Source organism: Schistocerca americana, chromosome 5, assembly GCF_021461395.2.
Source record: "Schistocerca americana isolate TAMUIC-IGC-003095 chromosome 5, iqSchAmer2.1, whole genome shotgun sequence".
NCBI lineage: Eukaryota > Metazoa > Arthropoda > Insecta > Orthoptera > Acrididae > Schistocerca > Schistocerca americana.
The window spans coordinates 165,742,954-165,761,190 of NC_060123.1; positions in this window are offsets into that span (position 1 = coordinate 165,742,954).

Here is an 18,237-nt window from a genome sequence, read left to right on the forward strand (position 1 = left end):
TTCTTTTTTCCATTTCCAAGAGTGTAATTAAAAGAGAAGGTAAAGGTTTGAATTAATAACGGATCGGACACAACAGATTTAAATAACCATTATCGAAAGGATATAGTTACGAGTAGGACACTTACATCCTCTCAGCTCGATCTCCAAACGACAGAATGTGGTAGTAAAGAAGAAGATAAAAGAGCGGTGCTCTTTCCTTTATTCTAAGTGGCTTTTCATTCAGCATCTATACTACTTGTTGATGTTTCGATAGGCTAAATTCTATCATTCAACACATATTAAAATCATGCCTTCTTGCACAATTGAAGTATGGATTTCATTTTTTTATACATCATTACATTGTAAACTAGAAGAACAAAAAAATGGGGCAAAAAATAATGAAACGATTTAACAAGATGCATAAGTGATAAACTTTTGCTGTTATTGTGGCACAGAGGGGGAAAGTTAACCAGACTGTATTCAGAGACAGAGCGATTCAGTTGTTTGTAGCACTGGCGACGACTCAAGTGACGTGATCACCTCTACATGGCCGGCTTCTTGGTGGTTAGGAATTCCTTTTTCTGGTTATGTCTTATTATTAGGTGTCGCGTAAGACCTCATAGAGCCTAGACATCATATGAAAACTGGTCGGTGTGAGATGGAGCCATAAGACAGACGGCAACCAAAATGTAGTTTGAAATATCGTATTTTCTGGGCAGTATGGACAGCAGATACAGTAGCAGAGAGTCAGCAGAGTCTCCTGCGTCTGTAAAGAGATCGATGTGTGAAGCATGCAATTACTACCGCCGTACTTATGCAAAAGATCTTACCGAGAACGCAAGGAAATTCAGGACTTGTGTTATATCTCCAAGCGGGTCGAGGGCTTCTACTTACTCACTCGTTGACGAATCTGATGTGGCATTAAAAGACAGCAAAACGAAAGCCATAGCTCTAAATTTCTGTTTTAAGAAATCATTAGCTCGGAAGAGCTGTGCAAACATACCGTTGTTTGATCATCTCACACTGACTCCCATACGGAGGACATGGCAATTGGCATCTCTGGCGTGGAGAAACAACTGAAAGAATTGAAAACATTTAATTCACCAGATTCGGATGGAATGCCAGTTCGGCTTTAAATGGAGTGGACGCTTACCTAGCTTGGATCTATCGCGAATCTCTCTCTCAGAGTAAATCCCAAGGCGAGTGGAAAAAAAAGAACCGTAAACCTACAGACCAGTAATCCGAACATTAGTTTGCTGCAGCATACTTGAACATATTATCAGTTCAAATGTGCGCGATAAATATCTTTCAGACAGAAAAGCTTCGGTTCACAGCTCAACACGGTTTTGGAAAGCATCGCTCGTGCAAAACTCAGCTTGCAAATTAATCACATGGTATCTTGCGAACGATGGTTGAAAGGCAACTGGAAGAAGGCATATCCTTGGAATTTGGAAAAGAATTTGACACGGTGCCCAACGGCGGACTGTTGTCAAAGTCGTAGTGTACGGATTAGGTGACCAGACACTACAGTGTCTTGAAGGCTTTTAACGTAATGGAACCAGTACGTTGCCCTTGACAGAGGATGTTTATGAGAGTCAACTGTATCATCAGGAGTGACTCAGGCAAGTATGATAGGACCGCTACGATTCTCTCTCTCTCTCTATCCCTCCCTCCCTCTCTTTGTCACTCTATTTGGTCTGATAGACAGGGTCAGTAGCAATCATCCGTTGCTTGCTGTTGTTTCTGTGGTTTACAAGGTGTCATATTGAGTGACACCCCCTATGATCCGTGGACCTTGCCGTTGGTGGGGAGGCTTGCGTGCATCAACGATACAGATAGCCGTACCGTAAGTGCAACCACAACGGAAGGGTATCTGTTGAGAGGCCAGACAAACGTGTGGTTCCTGAAGAGGGGCAGCAGCCTTTTCGGTAGTTGCAGGGGCAACAATCTGGATCATTGACTGATCTGGCTCTGTAACACTAATCAAAACGGCCTTGCTGTTATGGTACTGCGAACAAATGAAAGCAAGGGGAGACTACAGCCGTAATATTTCCCGAGGACATGCAGCTGTCTGTGTGATTAAATTATTATGGCATCCACTTGGGTAAAATATTAGGGAGGTAAAATAGTCCCCCATTCGGATCTCTGGATGGGGACCACTCAAGAGGACGTTGTTACCAGGAGAAAGAAAACTGGCGTTCTACGGAGCGGAGCGTGGAATGTCAGATCTCGTAATCGTGCAGGTAGGTTAGAAAATTCAAAAAGGGAAATGGATAGGTTAAAATTACATATAGTGAAAATTAGTGAAGTTCGGTGGCACGAGGAACAAGACTTCTGGTCAGGGGAATACAGGATTATCAATACAAAATCAAATAGGAGTAATGCAGGTTTAATAATGAATAAAAAAATAGGAGTGCGGCTAAGCTACTACAAACAGCATAGTGAATGCATTATTGTGGCCAAGATAGACACGAAGCCCACGCCTGCTACATTAGTAGAAGTTTATATGCCAACTAGCTCTGAAGATGATGAAGAAACTGATGAAATGTATGATGAGATGAAGGAAATTATTCAGGTAGTGAAGAGAGATGAAAATTTAATAGTCATGGATGACTGGAATTCGAAAGTAGGAAAGGAAGAGAAGGAAACATAGTAGGTGAATACGGATTGTGGCTAAGAAATGAAAGAGGAAGCCGCCTTGTAGAATTTTGCAAAGAGCATAACTTAATAATAGCTAACACTTGGTACAAAAATCATAAATGAAGGTTGTATACATGGAAGAATGCTGGAGATACTAAAAGGTTTCAGATAGATTATATAATGGTAAGACAGAGATTTAGGAATCAGATTTTAGATTGTAAGACATTTCCAGGGGCAGGTGTGGACTTTGACCACAATCTATTGGTTATGAACTGTAGATTAAAACTGAAGAAACTGCAAAAAGGTGGGAATTTAAGGACATGGGACCTGGATAAACTGAAAGAACCAGAGGTTGTACAGAGTTTCAGGAAGAACATAAGGGAACAATTGACAGAAATGGGGGAAAGAAATACAGTAGATGAAGAATGGATAACTTTGAGTGATGAAATTGTGAAGGCAGCTGAGGATCAAGTAGGTAAAAAAAACGAGGGCTAGTAGAAATCCTTGGGTAACAGAAGAGATACTTAATTTAATTGATGAAATGCGAAAGCAAAAAAATGCAGCAAATGGAGCAGGCAAAAAGGAATACAAACGTTTCAAAAATGAGATCGACAGGAAGTGCAAAATGGCTAATAAGGGATGGCTAGAGGACAAATGTAAGAATGTAGAGGCTTATCTCATGAGGGGTAGGATAGATACTGCCTATAGGAAAGTTAAAGAGACCTTTGCAGAAAAGAGAACCACTTGCATGAATATCAAGAGCTCGGATGGAAACCCAGTTGTAAGCAAATAAGAGAAAGCAGAGAGGTGGAAGGAGTATATAGAGGATCTATACAGGGGCGATGTACTTGAGGACATTATTATGAAATGGAAGAGGACGTAGATGAAGATGAAATGGGAGATATACTGCGTGAAGAGTTTGACAGGGCACTGAAAGACCTGAGTCGAAACTAGTTCCATTGGAACTACTGACAGCCTTGGGAGAGCCAGTCCTGAGAAAACTTTACCATTTTGTGAGCAAGATGTTTGAAAGAGGTGAAATTCCCTCTGACTTCAAGAAGAATATAATAATTCCAACCCTAAAAGATAGCAGGTGTTGACAGATGTGAAAATTACCGATCTATCAGATTAATATGTCACAGCCGCAAAATACTAAAGCGAAATATTTACAGATGAATGGAGGAACTGGTAGAAGCAGACCTCGCGGAAGATCAGTTTGGAGTCCGTAGAATTATTGGAATACGTGAGGGAATACTGACCCTACGACTTATCTTATAACAAAGATTAGGGAAAGGTAAACCTCCGTTTCTGGCATTTGTACACTTAGGGAAAGATTTTGACAATGTTGACTGGAATACACTCTTTCCAATTCTATAGGTGGCAGGGGTAAAATACAGGGATCGGAAGGCTATTTACAATTTGAGCAGAAACCAGATGGCAGTTATAAGAGTCGAGGGACATGAAAGACAAGCAGTGGTTGGGAAGGAAGAGAGACCTCCTCCTTTGCTATTCAATCTGTATATTGAGCAAGCAGTAAAGGTAACGAAAGAAAAGTTCGGAGTAGGTATTAAAATCCATGGAGAAGAAATAAAAACTTTGAGGTTCGCCAATGACATTGTAATTCTGTCAGAGACAGCAAAGGACTAGGAAGAGCAGTTCAACGGAATGGACAGTGTCCTGAAAGGAGGGTATAAGATGAACATCAACAAAAGCAAAACGAGCGTAATGGAATGTGTCGAATTAAGTCGGGTGATGCTGCGAGAATTAGATTAGGAAATGAGGCCCTTAAAGTAGTAAAGGAGTTTTGCTATTTGGGGAGCAAAATAACTGATGTTGGTCGAAGTAGAGAGGATATAAAGTATAGACTGACAATGGATAAGTAAGCGTTTCTGAAGAAGAAAAATTTGTTAACATCGAGTATAGATTTAAGTGTCAGGAAGTCGTTTCTGAAAGTATTTGTATGGAGTGTAGCCACGTATGGAAGTGAAACATGGACGATACAGAGTTTGAACAAGAAGAGAGGAGAAGCTATCGAAATGTGGTGCTACAGATGAATGCTGAAGATTACGTGGGTAGATCATGTAACTAATGAGGAGGTATTGAATAGAATTGGGGAGAAGAGGAATATGTGGCACAACTTGACTAATGGAAGTGTTCGGTTGGTTGGTAGGATATGTTCTGAAGCATCAAGGGATCACCAGTTTAGACAGGAGGGCAGCGTGGAGGATATAAATCGTAGAGGGAGACCAGGAGATGAATATACTAAGCAGACTCAGAAGGATGTAGGCTACAGTATATACTGGGAGATGAAGAGCCTTGCAAGGGTAGTGGAGCATGGAGAGCTGCTTCAAACCAGTCTCAGGACCGAAGACCACAACAACAACAACAACAATGTTGAGTGACTGTTGGGGGCACAAGATGGCTTGCAAAAAGCTCCAACGTGTGGTGAATGGTATGTAGCTCTAGATGGAGAAAGAAAAAATAAAAGTAAGTTAACGCAGATGAGTGGGTAAAGCAATCCGCAGTATTCCAATTCCGTATTATCTGTGTGCTGTTTGTTACAGTCTCGTAGAATAAACGTCTAGGCGCAACGCTGCAAATCGGTATGATTTCTAAGGAGCGCTTAAAGACTGTGGACGAGACTGTGAATGGTCGACTTCAATTTATTAGAAGAATTTTAGTAAAATATGGTCCATTTGGTTCCACTCACTCTTCAACACTGCTTGAACGTTTGGGATACCTACTACGTCGGATAGAAGGAAGACATAGAAGCAACTAGGGGGCGAGGTCCTAGATTTATTACAGGTAGCTTCGAACAACACACTAGCATTACGGAAATGCTTCGGGTTTCCCAAATGGGAATCCCTGAAGAGATGTTGATGTTCTTTCCAATGAAGACTGTCAAGGAAATGTAGAGATCTGGCATCTGAAGCAGAATGAAGAACGATTCTACTGCTACCAATGTACATTTCGCGTAATTACCACGAAGATAAGAGAAATAAGGGCTCACAAGGAGGCATGGAGACATTCACTTTTCCCTTGCTCTGTCTGCAAGTGGAACAGGAATGGAAATGACTAGTAGAGGGACATGGTATCCCCAGCCACGCGCCATATGGTAGCTTGCGGAATATAAATGTAGATGTAAATGTACATATAGAATACTACACTCATGCTCATAAATCAACTATAACTGCAGAATGTGGTGTAACGCAGCGTGGCACTACACGGAACTGGCGCTAATAGCATTGGTACATGGGGAACACACACGACACAGATCTGTAAGTCCACGGTATTGGTGAAAAGTTCAGAAAACCGTCCCGAAACACATGTGCTGCAAAACGCCACTGTTTCCAGTGCGTGTACCCCAACATCAATATGGGATATGTTCAACATGCACATGTACATAGGCTGCACAACGGGTTAGCGTACTCTGGATCAGGTGGTCGAGCAGCTGCTGGGGTATAGCCTCCCATTCTTGCACCAGTGCCCGTCGGAGCTCCTGATGTGTCATAGGGGCTTGAAGACGTGCAGCGATACGTCGTGTGAGAGTATACCAGACGTGCTCGATGGGGTTTAGTTCTGGAAAACAGGCAGGCCAGTCCATTCGCCTGATATCTTCTATTTCAAGGTACTCCTCCACGATGGCAACTCGGTGGGGCCGTGCGTTATCATCCATCAGGAGGAAGGTGGGAACTACTGCACCCCTGAAAAGGCGGGCATACTGGTGCAAAATGATGTCCCGATACACCTGACCTGTTATAGTTCCTCTGGCAAAGACATGCAGGGGTGTACGTCCACCAGTCACGATCTCACCCAATACCATCAAACCACGACATCCATACAGGTCCCTTTCAAGGACATTAAGGGGTTGGTATCTGGTTCCTTGTTCACGCCAGATGAAAACCCGGCAAGGATCACTGTTCAGACTATACCTGGACACGTCCATGAAGATATCCTGGGACCACCGTTCCAATGACCGTGTACTGTACTTGACACCAGGCTTTACGGGCTCTTTTGTGACCAGGGGTCAGTGGAATGCACCTTGCAGGTGTCCGGGCGAATAAACCATGTCTGTTCAGTTGTCTGTAGACTGTGCGCCTGGAGATAACTGTTCCAGTGGCTGCGGTAAGATCCCGAACAAGGCTACCGGCAGTACTCCGTGGCCGTCTGCGGGCACTGATGGTGAAATATCGGTCCTCTTCTGGTGTTGTACACAGTGGACGTGGCGTACTTTAGCGCATGGACACGTTTCCTGTCTGCTGGAATCATTGCCACAATCTTGAGATCACACTTTGTAGCACACGGAGGGCCTATGATAGGACCTGCTTCGTTTGACCAGCCTCTAGTCGCCCTAGTATTTTACCCCTCATAACGCCATCAATATGTGTTCATTGAGCCATTTTTAACACACAGTCGCCATTAGAACGTCTGTAAACGTCTCCACACTTACCCGCTGCAGCGTACTCTGACATGCACCAACGCACCACTGCGTATGTGGACTGGTGCCAGCGCCACCGTGCGACGACCGCACGTCAAATGCACTGCATGGTCATACCCCGAGGTGATTCAAACCCGCAAACCGCCCAATAGAGCGAAGTTTTGCCATGTATCAGCATTATCCTTAATTTAAGAGTACGAGTGTAGAAGTCCATATTAAACTTTCTTCCTGAACAGCCACAAAAGAATGAATCCAACATTCTAACAATCCTTCAAGATCGCATTACCTATAGATAAGATTCTAATTTGCTTAGTGAGGGAGACCGTTTGCACTAAGTTGCGCATTTGCAGTTCCATCTTTCATCGTACGTTGTAGCACGGTATTACCTTGTAACGTCACAAGTGCGTATGCAAGTTATTCGGCCACCTAGGTCTTGTACCGGGGAGTGTTGATTTTGCTTGACTGCCTGAGTGTGAGTCAGTGGGATGAGATTTTCGCGCGGCTGTCCCAGTCGAGTTCATGTACCAAGGCAGCCGACGGTGCTGGAAATGTGTAAATAATCCCACAATGGGGAATCTGACGGGCTGCCGCTCTCTTTTCCAAAGACTATATTACGCACTACACACGGCTGATGTTAACACAATTTGGTATGTGACTACTTACAACTCTTAGAAATTCTATAATAAATCACACATACATAATAAAGCAAATCTGAATACAGCTTAACTCCCTGAAAAATAGGGGCACACATTGATGCAGTACATTTTCAGCAACTAGATAACTAAAGAAGTTAATATTTACACTCACTCAGTATTTTCACAATGGATTTTGAATTAGCAACCTCCAAACGCATCACGCCATTTCAACAAATGGGATCTAAAATGATAGCTTTGCACTATACCTGTCATTCCTGAACTCCTTGTATCTGTATTTCGTTTTATTTATCTATTTAATAACGCAATGTTTGTCAGAACTTTGTATTGTCTGCTACAGCTCAGGAACTGAATGCAGCATAAACACCTCAAATTTTGTCATAATTTTATAGTTTTTTGAGGATTATGTTACAATTTTTGCCAGTATCATTATTTAAATGTACATTGCAACTGATATTAAAACTGTGGTCAATCACATGCAATGTCATTACGTGCAACTATTCTATTTCAGCGGATTAATGGAACGATACATTTTAATTAAGTATGCTAACAACGTTTTCTAAAGTCCAGTTAATTTTTAAGCATTTCCTCATACCAGTGACCCTGATATCCTTTCTATTACAGTAATTTCCTAATGGAACTTCTCCCCACGTTTGTCACTGGCAGCATAACAAGTTAGGAAAAATGTAGGTGACAGTAGAGGAAATGCATCTTAAGGTACATGCTGAATCTAAGTTGGTGGTATTTTTGCAGGAGTATTACCACCAACTGAGAATGTTTCCATCTCTATTGTTGTGTAGAAATCCATGAACAACTCCTCTGTAGACTCCCCAAGCTTCTATTTCCATCTCGTCCATAACTACCCAGTCAAATGTAGGATCCTTTCCAAGTTGAGGAGTTTGTAGTCCCAAACATATATCTTCATTAATATTTGCATTACTTAATTTCGAAAATTCGATTCTTAAGGATGTAATGTTCTGTCCTTCTGGGACATTCCATTGAGAAAACTTTTCATCAACCCCAGCTTAATATGTATTAGTGGAAGAATTACATTTTCGTGTCCACGAGAGACTCCGCTTTGTTATTTTTATAGCTATGGTTAATATTTCTTCCAGACCAGTGTTCTTGAATATTATGATTTCGTATCACCATTGTTCAACACAACTAAAAAGCAGCAGCACTTTGTATAGCCTACTTGCACTCCTATGAGGACAGCATATTTTCTATTTGTGTTCAGCTTATTTGATTGGCTCGAGGAGGACTTCCATACTTGCATACTTTCATGTTTGGAAAAGTCTGCTTTATGTGATTTGCCTGAACAACAGGAACAGAGCGAAGATAGGTGCTGCTGTGAAGTAATTCAACTTTCAGACTTAACTGGGAGAATTCTGTGAATAACCTTCATGCCATAATATCATAGCTCAAATACAAAGATTTCATCAAATCATTAATATTGCAACCAACAACACACTGTTTTTCTTCCCAAAATAAGGAAGCTAATTACTCTGAAGTTGTCTGTAATTGGACCATGACATGTTTAAGAAGATTTCATTGCTGTAATCTTTACTGTAAAAGTTCGGTTTTCTCCTTTGATCAACCTGCGTTTTGAATGAGATCAGTCATTTCTGATTGATTGAGATCGTTTCTTGTAGTTCATAATAACAGAACAAGCGCAACGGAAAAATAACTACAATGTATATGAGGAGCCCAATACTTATCTTGACAGCCTGCCTTCATACCATATAACTGCACTAGGTAGTCTTAAGAAGAGGTGTCAGATTCTGTTTCTGTGATGAAAATGTTACTTCACCACAAATAAAACTAAAGTTGTTCAATAAATTTACACATTTTTGTGATATTGACCCCAGAAAGACTTAAAACAACAGACTCGTGTATTAATTACAACACAAGCAATGTTAATCCTACACTCACAGCAACAAAATGTGTGTTTCTAGCCAATACTCAGCAGAATAACATTGTGTTTTGTCAGTTGCCAAGTCTGTAAATTTCAAAAATAAAATTATTCCCAAACAGAAAATGTAAACTCTAAAGAAATGAATTATTACTTTTTTGCCAAAACAAGAGGTAATCGCCCATGTTCATGGTTATTTATGGAATGAGCAGGTGGGAATACATCAGCATTATCTATTTTGAGTCCAAAACATTTTTATTGTTGGCTAGTATAATTGGTTAAACAATACTTTGTTATCAGTTAATGTGACTGCTCCCGCACAAGAACGCCGGTTCATTTATTTATGAACAGTTCTCATTTACATTTATTGTGAATACTCTTAGTGTAACTAAATGTTTATAACTTTTCTTTATTTAAATACAGGGCTATTACATATGATTGAAGCGATTTCAAAAATTCACTGTAGCTCCATTCATTGACATATGGTCACGACACACTACAGATACGTAGAAAAACTCATAAAGTTTTGTTCAGCTGAAGCCGCACTTCAGGTTTCTGCCGCCAGAGCGCTCGAGAGCGCAGTGAGGCAAAATGGCGACAGGAGCCGAGAAGGTGTATGTCGTGCTTGAAATACACTCACATCAGTGAGTCATAACAGTGCAACGACATTTCAGGACGAAGTTCAACAAAGATCCACCAATTACTAACTCCATTCGGCGATGGTATGCGCAGTTTAAAGCTTCTGGATGCCTCTGTAAGGGGAAATCAACGGGTCGGACTGCAGTGAGCGAAGAAACAGTTGAACGCGTGCGAGCAAGTTTCACGCATAGTGATGTGAAAGATTCAGTGTTTAAACCTCCTCTACCAAGAAACGTGTCAGAACTGCGAGCTCGCATCAACGATGCTTTCGAACTCATTGATAGGGACATGCTGCGCCGAGTGTGGGAGGAACTTGATTATCGGCTTGATGTCTGCCGAATCACTAAAGGGACACATATCGAACATTTTTGAATGCCTAAAAGAAACGTTTTGAGTTTTTGTATGTGTGTGCAAAGCATTGTGAATATATCTCAAATAATAAAGTTATTGTAGAGCTGTGAAATCGCTTCAATCATTTGTAATAACCCTGTGTTGTAGTAATATGTTAGTTAGTGCAGAGAGTAATGAAGCTGAGACAAAACAATGACTATGGAACACATTTCTGTTGGGGCGGTCTTCAGCCAATTGAGAAGCAGACTGTGGCGAAAGCCGGCCAGAGTGGCCGTGCGTTTCTGGGCGCTACAGTCTGGAACTGAGTGACCGCTACGGACGCAGGTTTGAATCCTGCATCGGGCATGGATGTGTGTGATGTCCTTAGGTTAGTTACGTTTAATTAGTTCTAGGCGACTGATGACCTCAGAAGTTAAGTCGCTTAGTGCTCAGAGCCACTTGAACCATTTGAACTGTGGCGAAAAACTGCTATAGTCCAGTGGAGATGGACACTTCTGGCGTGGTGCATATAAGGAAGTGACTGGGACATTTGACACTGAGATTGTGAAGATCACACTTCTAAGTAAGTTCTTGAAGAAGCAAGATCTGCCTGCCTTATAGCGATATATTCGCTGGTGTGGCTGACGGAGAGTGGGTGGAAAATAGCGATTACAAATCTTTAACTTTCGGTATAGTACATTGAGTTCTGGAAGAAGGCAGACATGCCCATGTTAATGTTTGTTATTCTATCCTGCTGGTGATAGAGTGTGGACAGTGTATGGCTCCTACAATACTCTAACTTTGAAATTTACACTAATTCTGATGAGGCCTGCATGTGCTCCAGTGCAGAGCTGTAACTTGACCACTAGTATTATGGAACTGAGAATAGAAAAAGCAAGTGTTTCTACTCGTCATCTGCCACGTATTATTGTGCAAACTGTCATGTTGAACTCTGAACTATTTTGAGCTGGTGATAATTTCGAATATTGTGTTCACTTAGTTTTTGGAGGTGTTGGATGACTATTTAGCTTGAGGATTCTGTTGTCATTACCGTAAAATTCTCACTACATCTTTACTGTAATTAATAACATCATCATTCACTTTGTAATATTACTGGTTATGGTACGACAACATTCCATTTACTTGAGATATACTTCGTTGATTAAACGTTTTCAGCGGAAATCTCTGCTGTCGATAAATCACATTTACATTGTAAAGCAAATATCAATACATCTGCAAGTCAGAAAAATAAGGTGCATACAATGAAACAATAATATTTGAAATAACTTATGAACTACAAATTTTTATATTTATAGTGGCTAAAAATTTTTGCAATGGTACTTTGAATCAACATCTTTTAAATGCTTCATGCAATTTCAGGAAACGACATATCAGTTAACAGCACTGCCCTGCAGCTATCATTCTTTAAAACAAATTATATGTATGTATTTTATTTTATTTATTGTTTAAATCATGAAAATTTTTCTCAGAAGATCATACCCTCCATAACAACTCATGAACTGAATGGAACATCGATACACAATTTCTTGTCATACTTGTGTAGTTACTATTTTTGACAGTAACTTTATTTACAAGTTGATTACAATTTATACAGGAAACAGCGATACTGTTGGAAATAGTCCCAAAAAACGTTTCTGCCAAGCGGATATAAATAGTTTTTAAGCAATATTTTAGAACATTTTGCTGTCAGTTAATGATAGCACTCCTGTGCAGGAATTCTAGCTTATTTATTTATGAACAACCTTACTTATATTTGTTATGGACGTTCTCAGTGTTACTGATTGTTTACAATATATATTTATTTGAATACTGTATCACTCTACTAGTTAGTGTGGAAGTTGGTCAAGCTGAATCAAAAACACGGCTGTATAACGTAATAATTATGTGTATTTGAATGGAACTACTTTCAGCCGATAGAGAAGCAGGCAGTTGCGGAGAACTGATATAGTCAAGTGAAGATAGACACTTTCCGAACAGTGTGCAGAAGGGAGCAGTTGGGACACTTGATGGTCAAATCTTGCAGACCATTTCATGCACGTTCATGAAGAATGAGAACGTGGTAGGGAGAGATATGCGGTGGTGTGGGTGACTTACTTGGATGGTGAACGGTACCCACAATAGTATAACTTTAGGAGGGACACTAACTTTTGTCAGGTCTGTACGTACTCCCCTGCTTGCGTTAAGGAACTGAGAATGAACTGTATGAGTTTCTACTCGTTATATATCGTGCGTTGCTATGTAAATCGTCCTCTTGAAGTCCAAACTGTTTTGAAATGGTTAATATTGTGATCATGAAATTAACTTAGTTACTGAAAGTCTAGGATACTATAGGACTGGAGTTTTTCTACAATTCTAGTAACACTATCACAACTGCATTTAATAAAGTTAACATTCTGCGTGTCACATAACTGGTTACCCTAGGACCATTTTCCCTTTAGCTGAGATGTACTTTCTTGAAAAATATTATTCAAAAAAATCTCTTGTGTCGTCTACATCACTTTCAAACATATTAGCATAGTACTCCCTTTATCAATTAGCCATTTATCTTTTATCACTCTCGCCTCCATGTGCATTATACATGATGCACGTCGTTTTTTCCGTCTCTGCGGCTCATTATATTCGATCACGTGTGGGTCGTGCCTATTTGCCTGTGGTGCATACACGATCACAGGCGCGTTTGAAACAAAAGGGGTGTGGGCGGGGGGGGGGGGGGGGGGAGGGGCGCCGCATTCTACTGGCCCGTGGCCGAAGATCTGTGAATGTTGGTTTTGTAGTGGCAGCACTGGATGAGAGGCAGTTGTTAAATGATAATCTTGTAACGTCGTTACGTGTTCCGCACTGGTACTGGGGTTTTGTTTACATACCTGTACGTGGCGTTGTTTTCATTAAGAGTTTATGGTTGTTTGATAAAGATGGATCCATAAGAAGAGAGAATCCGAAAATGGTTAGAGAAATTGAGTTATTTTCTGATGAGTCACTATTCAGAAGTGGCAGTAATACTGACCCTCACTATCTTGCTCCTCCCTCGAGCGAAAGTAGTTGTTAAGATGAAATAACTCCTTTGAAGAAACATTCTGCAACAACACACTCCGTAATTCTTTAAGAGAACACGCACATAAGCACACACACGCACACACACACACACACACACACACACACACACACACACACACACAAACAAAGAAACACATAGCTACTATCCGAACCTGCACTGAGGTCCAAATGGGGAACACATGTTGTCATAATTCCCACTACAAATTTCAAAATTTTCGCACGTCAACAGTGAGACAGCGTAATGTTTCAATTGCTGCCAAAGTGCAAATGTTTGACTTCTTCCAACTAAAACTTTTCACCTAGCGTGAATGCACGACAGATTACGTTACAACATAGTGGTCACCATCATTCATCGCAATATAAGCGGTTACTCCTGTTGTACGTTAACGCTACTTTCATATTTAATCAAAAAGAGCCACTATTATTCTTGCAGATGACATACTGAATACGGAAAAACGGCAACAAAAATAGCAATTATGCACTGACTTATAAGTTAAAAAAAGTTATGAAATTATCCATACAATATCTGGAACGAAACAGAAGAAATGTAGCAACGTTAAATCGTAATTTTTAATATTGCTAATTTTTGCGTATTTTGGAAGAAATAAATACACTGGCGATGGCTTAAACTACTGGGGTGAATTAAATACACAGGAAGTATTTGCATGCTGGTGGACGGACAATTGGATATTAGAAGACATAGGATTGTTCTGAGGGGTGCTTCTAGATATGTTCTCAACAGGGTCGATCTACACGCGAGAATCACAGAGATGCATCGGAAACCCTAATGGGATTACGTGTGAGGAAAACGACGCACTTTTCACGAAAAACTATTGAGAAAGTTATAGACGGGCACTTGCGGCTGATTGCAGAACGAATCTACTGCCGCCAACGTACGCTATGTGATCAAAAGTATCCGAACACCTGGCTGAAAATTACTTACAAGTTCATGGCGCCCTCCATCGATAATGCTGGAATTCAATTGGCCCACACTTACTCTTGATGATAGTTTCCACTCTCGCAGGCATACGTTCAGTCAGGTGCTGGAAGGTTTCTTGGGGAATGGCAGCCCGTTATTTACGGAGTGCTGCACTGAGGAGGGGTATCGATGTCGGTCGGTGAGGCATGGCACGAAGTCGGCGCTCCAAAACATCCCAAAGGTGTTCTATGGGATTCAGGTCAGGACTCTGTGCAGGCCAGTCCATTACAGGGGTGTTATTGTCATGTAACGACTCCGCCACAGGCCGTGCAATATCAACAGCTTGTAACACTTATGCCGATTAGGCGTAGGCTTATTATATGTAACTGTGTATCTGAAATTCATGATGTGTGTATTCTGTGCTGTTTTAGCTGCTGGATGTATGGCAAGAAAATTAATGTTTTGTAATGTATATATGAAAAAAAGCACAAGAATATAAAGAATATGTTGAAATTGTTTATTATCATGATATAAACAGGTTTATAAAAAGAGAATATTTGTTAAAAGGTGGTTCATGCTTAGGGCACTTGAATTTGTAACATGTAAATGCTATAGGGAGTTCCACCTCAACGGAAGCGGCATGGCGCGATGTAAAAGGTGGGTTTGGCTGCTCCTTTGTGTGATCTACAAGCAGTATTTGGCTAGCCTTAGCACAGTATATTTCGACGGTAATAAGAGAGACAACTGGAGGCTGCATTATAAGGGATTGGCCTCGGTTGTGGATCTCGCTATTAATTGGTATTCACGGCATAATGGATTTGCTCTAATATGTCGAAAATCCGACGCCAAAAAGAGATTTTATAGAGGATTCATTCATCAAGAGCCGTGAGTACAGATATCCGCCATCTCGCCTGCCACCAACCTTCGCTACTGCTTCACAGACTTCATACACTGAGTTAAGTAATGTACATGGGCATGGACCAGTTAATTTGTGTGTTATTTCAATATTAATCACATAAAACATAAATTTGTATCCGGAATCATATTTTCAATCCTGAATACGAACCTGCACAGGGTCTTCGCCTAAGTGCCACTAAAACAGAGTTTCTTGATTTAAATCATCAATTCTTGCATTCATGTGTTTAAAAGTGATTTTCTGCTTAAAGTAAAAGGAATATCAAAAGCTAAGTTAAAACCACGAAAGTGACGTTGGACAGGCTTTTGTTTATGTAGCCTTAGTTTATTATAAAATATAGTTTTCTAGGATTACAGTGCAAGATTGAGTAAATGTTACTTCAAAGAATACCTGCTTCACAAGTAATTAAAGTTTAGTTACATATAAATCAGTAATGAACAATTTACGATAGTACTGTTAGCAGAAAAATTATGCACAGTTTTAAAGAAGGTGTATTTTTGCTACCCATCATGAAAAGTTCCTTTTTTGAAGTTAATTAAACGCGGTGTTATGTTTTATTGTCTTGCAAAGTAATTTATGAGCTACTCCAAGTGAAGTGATTGATTAGCTTTTGGAGTTAGTCTTTACTACTGTAATAATCAAAGAGCTTTCACTAGCGAAACTATACTAGTTTATGGGTCCCCATAAAATTCTCCACACATTAAGAAAAAATTGTACCATTACTGTTATTAAGGAAAACTACTCTGAGTAGAAGAGATTACAGAGAGTGTTTATGATTTATTCATCTTTATTTGTGTGTTTCATGTCAACTAGATAGAAGACCGTCATCATCAAATTTAGTTCTGCACTTCATACAGTGACATTTCTGTATTTGATTAAGAAACGCTCTTGAGTACGAACTTGGTTCAGATTTGCTCCTCATAACTTACTGCTGTGTGTGTTATTGGTAACTTCTGCAACACACAATGCAGAGTGTACTGTGTCAGTTTGTATCCTGTTTCCTGTTCAAAGGGAAAAAGTAACTTCAAAAACCAATATTCAATTTTCTAACACATACATTCTCCGATTAATGTGCCTAATTGGGCTGGAGACCGTTCATTTTTTTCGATTCATTTATGATTTTACTCCAAGATTATAGCACGTTTGGTTTTTCTGTTGTTTCACCAAAATTGAAAGTATAATCCGATACCCTTGCCCATTTGACACATGCGAGGTCAAAGATCGAAATCCTTTCAGAGAGTAAGATTAGCATGTTTCATGGAACGTTAGAGTGTTGTATGTGCCTATCCCATGACAGGACTAAATGTTCAGTTATTAGAGAAAAGTGTTAGTCTTACAAGCAGTTCGATCGGGTTGAAAGATGCAGTCGCCATCCCCGAATTGGTCTTCAACAATGTGAAGCAAGAAGGTGCTTAAAACATCAAAGTAGGCCTGTGGTGTGATAGTGCCACGCAAAACAATATGGGGTGCAAGCCCTCTCCATGAAAAACACGACTACACCATAACACCACAGCCCCCGTATTTAACTGTTGGCACTACAGACGCTGGCAGATTACGTTCACCGGGCGTTCGCCATACCCACAGCCTGCTGTCGAATCGTCACATTTTATACCGTGATTCGTCACTCCACACAACGTTTTTCTAGTGTTCAATCGTCCAATGTTTACGCTCCTTACATCAAGCGAGGCGACGTTTGGCATTTACCGGAGTGATGTGTGGCTTATGATCACCTCTCGCCTAACTTTCATAGCACTTGCAGTGGATCCTGATGCAATTTTGAATTTCTGTGTGACAGTCTGGATAGATGTCGGTCTACTACCCCTTTCAACTGATGGCGGTCTCTACCAGTCAAGAGACGACGTCGGCCTGTATTATTTTGTGCTGTACTTGTCTCTTCACGTTTCTACTTCGCTATCACATCAGAAACAGTGGGCCTAGGAATGTTTAGCAGTGTGGAAATCTCGCGTATAGACGTATGACATAAGTGACACCCAATCACCTGGCCACGTTTGAACGCATTCTGCTCTCCCACAATAGCTAATGATTACTGAGATTCCTGATATGGAGTACCTGGCATTAGATAGCAACCCAACGCACCTAATATGAAAAAAATATGTTTTTGTCAGTGTGCGGATACTTTTGATCACATAGTGTATATTTCGTGGAGAGACCACGAAGACGACAGAAAGGAGTAGCTCCCGTATGGTGACATATAGCCAGTCGTTCTTCCCTCGCTCTTTGCAGGCTTGAGGAGAGTGTGCATAAATACTGAGACTGATGCGTCCTGTGAAACTTCAAAAACTCTCTCAATTAGGAATACACGTGAATACCAGACTTCTGTATATTGCACTACAGTTTTCGTGATATGGTGACAATAACTAAAATCGGTATTAAACAGGAAATGTAATATTCCAACACATCAGGAAGATATCCTATTTCATGTTGTTGTAAGCATCACCTGTATTTTGTGTATGAGTAATATCTGCGCACATTACACCTCATTTATCCATGACTGTGACATTCAGGTGTTATATGACGATGACCTAAAGAAACAGCCGGTTTGTGACCAAACAAATATAATTTTGCAGCACATTTGGAAGTGTTTCGAGATTAATAATGCGGTAATTCTGCCAAGAAACAACGAAAAGTTCTGTTAATGTTAGATATAAACCTTCACTCTGGTAAATATGAAAGCCATATTTTTCCAAAGAAACTGATGCAGAATTTCAGCTCCGA